The sequence below is a fragment of the Canis lupus genome, chromosome X (genome assembly GCF_003254725.2).
Source record: "Canis lupus dingo isolate Sandy chromosome X, ASM325472v2, whole genome shotgun sequence".
Taxonomy (NCBI): Eukaryota; Metazoa; Chordata; class Mammalia; order Carnivora; family Canidae; genus Canis; species Canis lupus.
The window spans coordinates 124,348,124-124,358,799 of NC_064281.1; the positions used below are offsets into that span (position 1 = coordinate 124,348,124).

General features: G+C 40.3%; 1 protein-coding gene across 3 annotated transcripts in view; it reads left to right on the plus strand.

The window, feature by feature from the left end:
* Positions 1-10,676, plus strand: part of SPRY3 (sprouty RTK signaling antagonist 3) — a 211,569-nt gene that overhangs the window by 194,954 nt on the left and 5,939 nt on the right. The window contains exon 2 of one of the 3 annotated variants that reach the window (XM_035712376.2): positions 7,073-7,246. The exons of 1 other annotated variant lie outside the window; for it this stretch is intronic. The gene's annotated coding sequence lies outside the window, so the exon portion shown is untranslated. Of the gene's footprint in view, positions 1-6,853; positions 7,247-10,676 lie in introns of those variants that run through there. One more of the 3 variants, XM_049107317.1, reaches the window with a different exon arrangement.

The window sequence follows — 10,676 nt, forward strand, 5'->3', positions numbered from 1 at the left end:
GCATCATTGCTGAATCAGGATGACCATAGGTCAGCTTTTCATCTGCCATTTCTAAAGAGTTCCTCTTGACTTCAGTAGAGTATGGATAAAAGTGGCCTTGTATAGGAACTTGCAGGCTCTCAAAAGGATTTAGTTGCATTCTGGGAAAAAAAAAAAAGAGGAAAGACTATCAGAATTTGTGTTGAATACATGTTTTATGCAGACAGAGAGTATGGATTATAATTATAGGTGAGAGATTTTGATATTTTACTGGGTTTATGGATGAACTTTCTGATAATGATTATTTTACACACTATATCGGACTATCACACAAAAATTTTTTAATGTTTAATCTATTTCCACTTGCTATGATTTACTAAAACCTAAGTAAGAAATCTTAAGAAGCTGAGTACATTCTAGGAAAATGAAGAAAATATGTGGGTGGTGCCTTCTAGAGAAAATTTCTACTCCTAACATTCAGGCTATGAGTATAGGGGACCCTTTTAGAATAGTTTATAAAACATTGTTTTCACATCTTTATATCTTTGTTAGTTCTGTTATATCTGCTTGTGTTTTCATTCATTCTTTTATTTATCAAATATTTTCTGAGCATCTACTCTGTGTCAGACATTATGCTAAGTGTGGGAGATTCAGTGATGGTTCTTTTTGCATTTCATTCTGTCATCCTTTCTTTTACCTCTTGGCTTTTGGACATGCTATTCCCTCTGGCTATGACATCCTTCTCATCCTCCAAATTTATTTTTAAATATCACTTTTTCTAGGAAGCATTCAATAACCCTCTCAATATTGGATTAGGTGTATTTCTTATTTGCTCCCTTCCTTTTTTTTAAAAAAAATTATAGTTCTTTTTTTTTATTGGAGTTCAATTTGCCAACATATAGCACAACACCCAGTGCTCATCCCGTCAAGTGCCCCCCTCAGTGCCTGCCACCCAGTCACCCCAACCCCCCGCCTACCTCCTTTTCCACCACCCCTTGTTCGTTTCCCAGAGTTAGGAGTCTCTCATGGTCTGTCACCCTCTCTGATATTTCCCACTCATTTTTTCTCCTTTCCCCTTTATTCCCTTTCACGATTTTTTATATTCCCCAAATGAATGAGACCATATAATGTTTGTCCTTCTCCGATTGACTTATTTCACTCAGCATAATACTCTCCAGGTCCATTCACGTCAAACCAAATGGCAGGTATTTGTTGTTTCTAATGGCTGACGAATATTCCATTGTGTACATAGACCACAGCTTCTTTATCCATTCATCTTTCGATGGACACCAAGGCTCCTTCCACAGTTTGGCTATTGTGGACATTGCTGCTGTGAACATCGGGGTGCAGGTGTCCCGGCGTTTCACCGCATCTGTATCTTTGGGGTAAATCTCCAGCAGTGCAATTGCTGGGTCGTAGGGCAGGTCTATTTTTAACTCTTTGAGGAACCTCCACACAGTTTTCCAGAGTGGCTGCACCAGTTCACATCCCCACCAACAGTGCAAGAGGGACCCCCTTTCTCCACATCCTCTCCAACATTTGTGGTTTTCCTGTCTTGTTAATTTTCACCATTCTCACTAGTGTGAGGTGGGATCTCATGGTGGTTTTGATTTGTATTTCCCTGATGGCAAGTGATGCGGAACATTTTCTCATGTGCTTGTTGGCCATGTCTATGTCTTCCTCTGTGAGACTTCTGTTCATGTCTTTGCTCCCTTCCTTAGTACTTATCCTTTATTACATTTGCTGTTTGCTACCTTTCCTACTAAACTATGAGTCCCTTGAGACCAGAGATTCATTAATTAATCATATATTTATTAATAGCATATAATGTAATATCTATATTAATAACAGAATTATTTAATTTATCTTTATATCCTAAGTACTATATTTTTATACTGTGGGCCTATATTAGGGCAACAGTGAAAACAATTGAAATTGGGATCCCTGGGTGGCGCAGCGGTTTGGCGCCTGCCTTTGGCCCAGGGCGCGATCCTGGAGACCCGGGATCGAATCCCACGTCGCGTTCCCGGCGCATGGAGCCTGCTTCTCCCTCTGCCTGTGTCTCTGCCTCTCTCTCTCTCTCTGTGACTATCATAAATAAATAAAAAAAATAAAAAAAAAACAATTGAAATTATTCAACCTCCTCACTTCTTAGGATGATACCCATAAAAATAATAATTATGGGGATCCCTGGGTGGCGCAGCGGTTTGGCGCCTGCCTTTGGCCCAGGGCGCGATCCTGGTAGACCCGGGATCGAATCCCACGTCGGGCTCCCGGTGCATGGAGCCTGCTTCTCCCTCTGCCTGTGTCTCTGCGCCTCTCTCTCTCTCTGTGACTATCATAAATAAATAAAAATTAAAAAAAAATAATAATTATGTTAATGATCATTCATTCAACAATGCCTTCTATGGGCCACCAACTAAGTGCTGATTATCCAACAACTAAATTTCCTTCTCTTGTGGAGTTGACATTCAAGTGGGTAGGGAAAGATGTTTGTTCTGTGCCAGATCCTGTTCTAATCATTTAATATGTTTTAACCCATTTAATTCTCACAGCAACCCTATGAGGTATATTTGTAAGTTGTGCTGATTTTACATATGAGAAACCAAGGTCCAAACAGATTAGTAACTTGGCCAAGGATACATAATATGCTGGCAAGTGGCTGATCTGGAATTTGACTCAAGTTGACTCATTCCAGAGTTTACACTCTTAATCACTACACCATAGAATCCTCTCATCTGCAAATCTCTTCAAGGATTTTTGCTCTAACTTTTCCAATTACTTGATATCCCTTAATATTTCATGTCATTATATACTCCCTTGCCCACCAAAACACCAGTTCAGGTGTCTGTCCTCTTCTTTATCGCCCTTAATTTTAATTGTCTGTGTCCCATTGTAGACAGTGATCTCTTTGAGGATAGATATAACATTTGTCATATTTGTCCTCAGTGCTATATCCCCAGGGCCTGGCACACTGGTCATTCAATTAATGTCTATTAAATGAATAAATAACTGACTCTTGGTAACCTATACATTTATTTATTTTTTTAAAGATCTCGTTTGTTTATTCATGAGAGACACAGAGAGAGAGAGGCAGAGACACAGGCAGAGGGAGAAGCAGGCTCCACGCAGGGAGCCCCACGTGGGACTCGATCCCAGGGCCGAAGGAGGTGCTAAACCGCTGAGCCACCCAGACTGTCCTATAGATTTATTTTTTATTTGTGCTTTAAGCTATTGTGTTTCTGAAAGATTATTTTCAGTTTCATGATTCGTGAAAAGATATTGGGATAGTACAATTATATACAGAAATTGATGTTGAGACATTACAAAATTTACTATGTGATATCTGACAACTTGTTTTACAAACTTGTTAGAGTCAGTGTATTTCAGAAAACATGTTAGAGTCAGTGTATTTCAAGAAACATACTTTATTAGCTCTTTAGTTAATAGTGTTGCTTTTCAGGAAACACATTTAGACAGGTTCATTGAATTGTCTAGGGTCATAAAGCTAGTTAGTGACAGTGTTGGCCTAGAAGCAAACACAGGTTTCCTGTCTCCCAATCCAATGGCTTTTTTCTCTTTATAGACACCTTGCAGACATTAATTCAAATCCAATTGAATTTGGAAATGCTGTCTTAGCACAGATCAATCCACCTATTTCTAAAAGCCAATAGTTTCAAAAAATAAATAAGTAACCTTGTAGAATACCAGAAAATCACTCTTCCCTCCAAATATCTTCCTTACTACTATGTTTTAGAACTCTCTAAGTTATGGTTGTATAATTAATTAAACACACCCTTCCATACTTACAGCAACTGGTTATGCAAATCATTTCTGATATAACAGCTAAGTCAAAAAGATTCTGAAAGAATGTAGAGTATCGGGATCCCTGGGTGGCACAGCGGTTTGGCGCCTGCCTTTGGCCCAGGGCGCAATCCTGGAGACCCGGGATCGAATCCCACATCGGGCTCCCGGTGCATGGAGCCTGCTTCTCCCTCTGCCTGTGTCTCTGCCTCTCTCTCTCTCTCTCTCTCTCTGTGTGACTATCATAAATAAATAAAAAAAATAAAAAAAAAGATTTTAAGAATGTAGAGTATCTAACAAAGTCTACTGAATAAGTAGGACAGGACATAGATGAAAGTGTTGTAGGAGTTAAAAATGTAGAAATGAATTAGGGCACTAATAAAAACTATCATAGAGCTTTACAACAAAACAGCCTTAGTAGTCAGGAAAGTATTCACAGAGGAATTAGGACCTAAAGGTGGAAACTGAATAAATATATACAAGTCATGTGAAGGATACATATGGAAAGCTGGATTGGTAGCCATGTACATTGGTATCTTAGAAGAGTGAAACATTCAACTTGTCTTATGTTAAAAAGATATGTTGAGAAGTAGAATGTATAGAGTCGGAGAATAACTTGATTTACAGGCAAAGCAATGTAATCTTAATGCTCTAGGGGCTCAAAAATAAGTTTTTGAACAAAGGAATAAAGTATGAAAATAAGTCACATTTAAGAAAGATATATTTGGCATATATCTGTTCAAATTTAAAGCTGGACCTTAAAAAAATAAAAGGATTTCAAATTGAAATCATCTCCTGCCTCTCCAATGAGCTTCATTAGGGTGAGAACAATTTCTTAATTTTCTTAATATGCATATTTCCTGTTCATTGAGCATTTACTTTATGCCAGACACATAATCTTTCCAATGCCAGACCTTATTAAATCTATAGGAAATAGCAAAATCTTGTGATGTGGGGACTATTGTTACCTCCATTTTATAGATAAAGAAACAGGTTCAGAGAGGTGAATTGAGGTGCCCAAAGTCAGATAGCTCATAGATTTAGAAGCAATTATTTGAACCTTGATCTGTTTGACCCAAATCTAGTTAGTACAGTGCTTCGCACATAGTTGATGTGCAATAAATACCTGTTGAAAAAATGGATGAATGAATATATCAGTAAATGTATCCTCTTCTGCAGATGAAACTACGTATTAGCTTTAATGTTTTTCATGATCTTGATAAGCTCAAGTCAATATTAAGAGTAAAGATGTTTCAGTAAAGATTTTAAAATTAAAAAAATAAACAACATAAAAAATTTGCTAAGCAAAAAAAAAAAAAAAAGAGTAAAGATGTTTGAGCCATAAAATAGAAGAATTTCCATAGGCAAATCTCTTGACTCTCGAAATTCTGATTAAGAAGAGATCTGGATTGGCTTAGAAATTACATACAGATGTATATGTATGTGTATATATATGTGTGTGTGTGTGTGTGTGTGTGTTTACATGATACACACATCAGTAAAAGAGTTTGAAGCAGTTTTGACAAACACATATACATATGAGCATGCAGATCCACATAACCATATATGTTTTTAATCCGTGCTTTCTTTTGTTTTCTTAACCCTCCTGAGAGAGTGTAAATAGTAGAATGTCAGAGCTAGAAGGGACCTTAGTAATCACCCAATCAGATCCTCTCATGTAAATGTAGAAATTGAGGCACCAGAAGGAAAGTAAATTGCAAAGGTCACAGAAGGAGTTAGAGGAAGATTAAGAATCTCAGTTTCCTGACTCAGAAGTTTGTTTTACTCTGAACTGTCACCATTTACCATGTCTATTTTATAGATGGGGTAAGCAAGGCATCCTAAGAATGTTGATGATCAAGCTCCTGCTACTTATCCATTGAAGCAGGACTTGAAATCAGATCTCTTTTATTTTAAATATGAGGCTTGTTTTCATTCAAGTGCTTCTGTCTGGATGCTCAATAGGAAGACCCGTTTGTACTGAATTAAATAGTGGGCTGAGGATAATTTACAGAAAACTTTGTCCTTCACTTTAAAAGAAAATGTCCAAAGCTGCTTTATTTGGAGAAGACTGACAGTCCTAAGGAGGCTGCATGAAGGCAGGGATTCTGTCTTCTTTATTGAATCCACAATACGTCGCACAAAAGAAGGCACTCAAAAAATATTTGAGTATATGGCACACTACAGGCAGAATGGGAAAGTAAGTTGGGTAATGGTTTCCCAGTGGATGATGGATGGATAATCATTATTAGTTTGAAAAAGTGGGAATGAATGCGGGTAAGAAGTGGGAGAAACCCTTAAACAAAGGGGAAGCTCTGTTCTGTGATAGAAGCTGCAATCACTCAGCAAGGGCTGAGTGGTTTGGTAGGACTGCGATTGGAGGCAGAGATATTTAAATGAGGCCTCCTTAAAATTGTGACTTTCCGCCCCACCCCCATTCTCCTTTAAATTTTGTTTCAGTCATTACCCAGGGACCGGATACAGAGATTCCTATGGGGAGTTCTAATGGGTCGATTCAATTTCAACTGGATGACGCCACTTAGCTAAGCATTAAGAGCTACAGCTCCGGGAAAGCAAACGACACAGAGAGAGGGAGAGAAAGAAATTATAACAAGGAGCAATAAATCCCTTTCCTCCCATCCTCCCCTATAATCCATTCACAAGACCTTCAGAAATCATCTACATTCACAAAACAGCCAGCTAGCTGAGCTGAACGCACTGCAATCTCATCCCCCCCCCCCCGTCTCTGCAGATTATATACCAACACACCCTGAGCTATATAAATAATCACACACTGGCGGTATCTATTGCTCTGTTGAGATACCCTGTGTCTACAACCGCAGTTTCTGCTGCTTCGGTTCATCCGTCAGATTGGAGGAGACAGAGGCGGAGGCGGAGGCGGAGGCAAAAGAGAAAGAGGGGGAGGAGGTAAAGAAGGAAGAAGGGGAGGAGGGAAGGGGGAGGGAAGAGGAGGGAAGGAAAAAGCTGAAGGAGGAGGGGGAAAAGAAAGGAGGAGGAGGAGAAGGGGAGGAGAAAGAGGCGGAGGAGGAGGGGGAGGAGAAATAGAAGAAGGAGGAGGAGAAAGAAGAGGAGGAGGAGGAGAAAGAGGAGGAGGAGATGAACAACTTACCCTGCTGAGCTTTCTTTGGGGAATACGTGCATCAAGATTTAGATCTGCATGTAAAATCTATACAAAGTATCTGCCACTACAGGTCTGACTCTCCTCCCCACCCCACCCCCCGCAGCACCGTTTTTTTTTCCTTTCCGTTTTCTCTGCTGTGTCAGAAAGACCGACACAGAACTATCTCTGTTTCTGGCTCCACTGCCTGTGAAGGAGTTTTCATTCAGACTTTCCGAAGAGAGGTGGAGAAACCTAAAGACTCAGGAGAAGAAGAGGTCTTTTGAGCCAAATGGGGCATTAGTTCTTCTGCTTTCCTCAGCATGGATAAACCCTTTCCTCAAGGTAAGCCACAGAGATTAGCTCTTAAAGACCCTAGAATTCTTTCTATGCAATGCATACATTGCCATTCATTCCAGCCATCCTGTGTGTGTGTGTGTGCGTGTGTGTGCGTGCGCGCGCGTGTGTGCACGCGTACAAGAGCAAACGCATGGGTAAAATAAAATGAAAACCATTTAAATGAGATTTAAATGAATCAGCTTTTGCAGAAAACTCTCCGTATTGGAAATTTATAAATCAAAATGGAACTTCAAAATAACCCTTTTGTACCCAAATGCCAATTGAATTTTTAGCCTGTTGACCTTTAAATGCATTTTGGTGCTCTCCTAAGCCCCTTATAGCGCAGCCTAACCACCCAAGCTGAGGACGTAGGGAGAGCCCGTGCTGAGGCCAGTCTGGCTGCCCAGCGGGCATCCTGTCAGCGTGGGGCTGGTCTGCTATTGGCTCACAAGTCTGGGCTGTGCATCGTTCAGATTTCATCACATCACCTTGCCCTGGGTAGAAATGGCGCAAGCTGACACGGCATAACCCCCTACTTACATTGAGTCAGAGCAGTGATTTAGAAATCTCTGGATCCCTGCCTGGGTGTGTGTGCACATGTCTCTGTGTGGCGTACGGAAATTTTGTCAAAAGTGAGAACCTGTGAGCATGTCCAGTTAGCCAATAAGCATTCAATACGACCTAGTAGAGTGGTTTACACTGCCTTCCAGTCCTCTGGCTAATTATAATTAGCATTCACCTCTGCGTGCAGCAAACAAAGTTGGATGAACAGAAAACAGACCTTGAACTCTTAAACAGAAAATCTATTTTGAAATGCAAACTATTGTTGCTTTTCTGGGTACATTAAAACCTCATTGTAACATAATGTGCTATTACATGAATTTGGAGATACCAGGTGTTAGATCATGTTCCCAACAAGTCAGCTGCATACATACATACCAATAAGGCACAGGAAGTATTACTCTTGTTCCCTGTACCTCTAAATAAACGTTTACTGAGACTTGATTCAATGCATTTTGGTTTCTTTGTGTTCCGTTTTTAGGTCTGTCTCGCTGTGAACCAATCTAGATAGTGATCTGAGTGACTTGGGCTTGGAAGGTTTTTATTCAGAGTTGAGGAATTGGGTAGTGAGGAATTGAAAAACCTAAAGGAAGGAGACTAATTCTTCATGAAAGACTTTTTGAGGCAGAGAAATGCAACCGACAAACCCAGAGTAAAAAATTGAGAGTATCACGACAAGAAGGGGCTTGAAAAGCCCTCTTTTTGTGCCCTGCATTTTGGAGAAAAACTGAGGCTTGGGTTGGAAGTCACTAGTCCATGGCCTCACAAAAAAGTACTTAAGACTAGAACTTAGACCCTTGCAAAAGGGTCTGGGGTTTAAAGAAAGATTCCTACTTCTTGAGTGAACAACTAGCATTTTCTTCAGGGTTGGAAGTATGCGAATCCATCAGGTATTATTACTATTTTCCCCCGTTATTGCTCATCGCTAGAACACTCATATCTTTAAAAATGCCAAGTCTTACAACTGCTGGAATCTCTAGTTTGAAATAAACTGCTCTGCGTCTTAATGAAACTATTAAAGTAATGAATAGGGCTAGGGTAGCAAAGTGACAAGTTAAGAGTTAAATGTGGTGAGAACCTGGCAGCTCCAGCAAGATGTATGTGGTAGGAGGGAGGCCCAGTCAGTGGCTGAGAGGTTAGTAATGTAAACTATATACAACTTGGTATTTGTAAGGGGGGAGTGCTTTGATAGAGATGCAAATGCTTTTGCACAGAGAGGGATTTTTGGAGAGCAGACTTTGGAACAGTAGAACTAAGAAAACATATAAAGCCATAGCAGAAATTCCCCCTATGTTTGCTTTCAGTTATTCTGAGAAGGAGTGTATATAACAGCAGAGCACAGAAAAAAGTAACACGCCCCAGAGCTGTTACACGGTAAGGTACAAAACAGCATTGAACCCATGGGAGTGGGAGAAAAAGGGAGCCAAGCTCTCCTTCTCTCCCCTCCTTTTCTTTGAAATTGAGGTTGAGTCATATTGTATCAGAAAGGATTTACCACAGAAATCCGAACTGTCTAAAGGTGTTGGCATAGTAGGGCTTTAGATAGGCAAGTTTTCAACTTTGGCCTCAACATGGCAGATTTTAGGTTCCAGGGAGGCAATACATTTTTCTTTCATGAACAAACAGCATTTCTTGAATAGATTTAGCTCTCTCGTCCCTTAGTTGGCATAAGAAAAGAAATTTCTGTTTAGGTTGAACATAGAAAATTTCAGGGCTACAGAAAAACTGTTGAGAGAGCTCTGAGCACCTGGCCAGAGGGACTGAGATGGGAGTGGGTTTACAATGCATCATTCATTACTGCAGAGGCACTACGTGACAGAAATCACTAGATCCCACCAATGTGCAGCCAAGACTTGTAATCACCTTGGCTCCTATTTAATAATATGTGATATGCATATTCTCTCTCTCATTTCATAGGATATGGGACTGACCAACAGCACAGTTTCTTTACTGTTTTTGCTCACAATGAATGGCCCTTTAACGTGAGGATTTCTGAATCCTAAACATGCATGCACTAGTAGTTTTTCATCTAACCTATGTGCTGGAGCAGTGTCTTGCCCATTTCTCAACCTTTTCCCCCGCCTTACCTCCCCCTACAGGGTCTACTTTGGGTCATCCTGTTAGCCAGGTCAGCAAACATTTTATTGTCATTCAACCCTGTTTTTATCCTTCTCAACAGCCTGATTTTGCCCAGGTCCTCTTGCCTGCTCCATTGCAGATTTTCCACAGTCCATTCTGGTGAAGGATTTTGCAGGGCAGGAAGAGTTCATCCCGTTAAGCCCCTTGTAAACAAGACAGTGGTACCTCATCATCCCGGGCCAATGCCCCAAAGCTTCCTTTAATCATCCAACCGTGCGTCTCAACTTTTCAGCCTTACAGCAATCTAATCAATATCCAGATACACCTTCTCAATTTAAGCACCATATACCCTTCTGCTGCCAAGACAGGTTCCCCTTTGAACATGGTTCTGAGTCATTTCTATTATGACCTAGATTCCTCCAAGCTGAGCTTTTCAACCTTCTGGGCATGTCCCTGAGATACCTAGTGATATCTTTGGAATCCCATAGGATTATCTTTTGTAACTTTGAGACCTTGTATGCCTTCCTTTGAGTTATTGATTCTTGGAATTTCCAATATGTTTTGAATCTAATTTCCTTTGGGAAATCAATGAGTCTAAAATGCATCCAGCGCATTGGTCACCGTTCTTAGACTATAAAGGACACAAATGGTCCTGTGCATTCTTTATCAGATCAACAGGGAATAAATCCATTCCTTATCAATTTGCCAAAAGACTCTTCCCGACGCAAAGTTTCTACATCCACATACCCTGCAAGTCAGCTGAACAATGTGTCTTTGTTTTTTTAGCTGTTCAAAT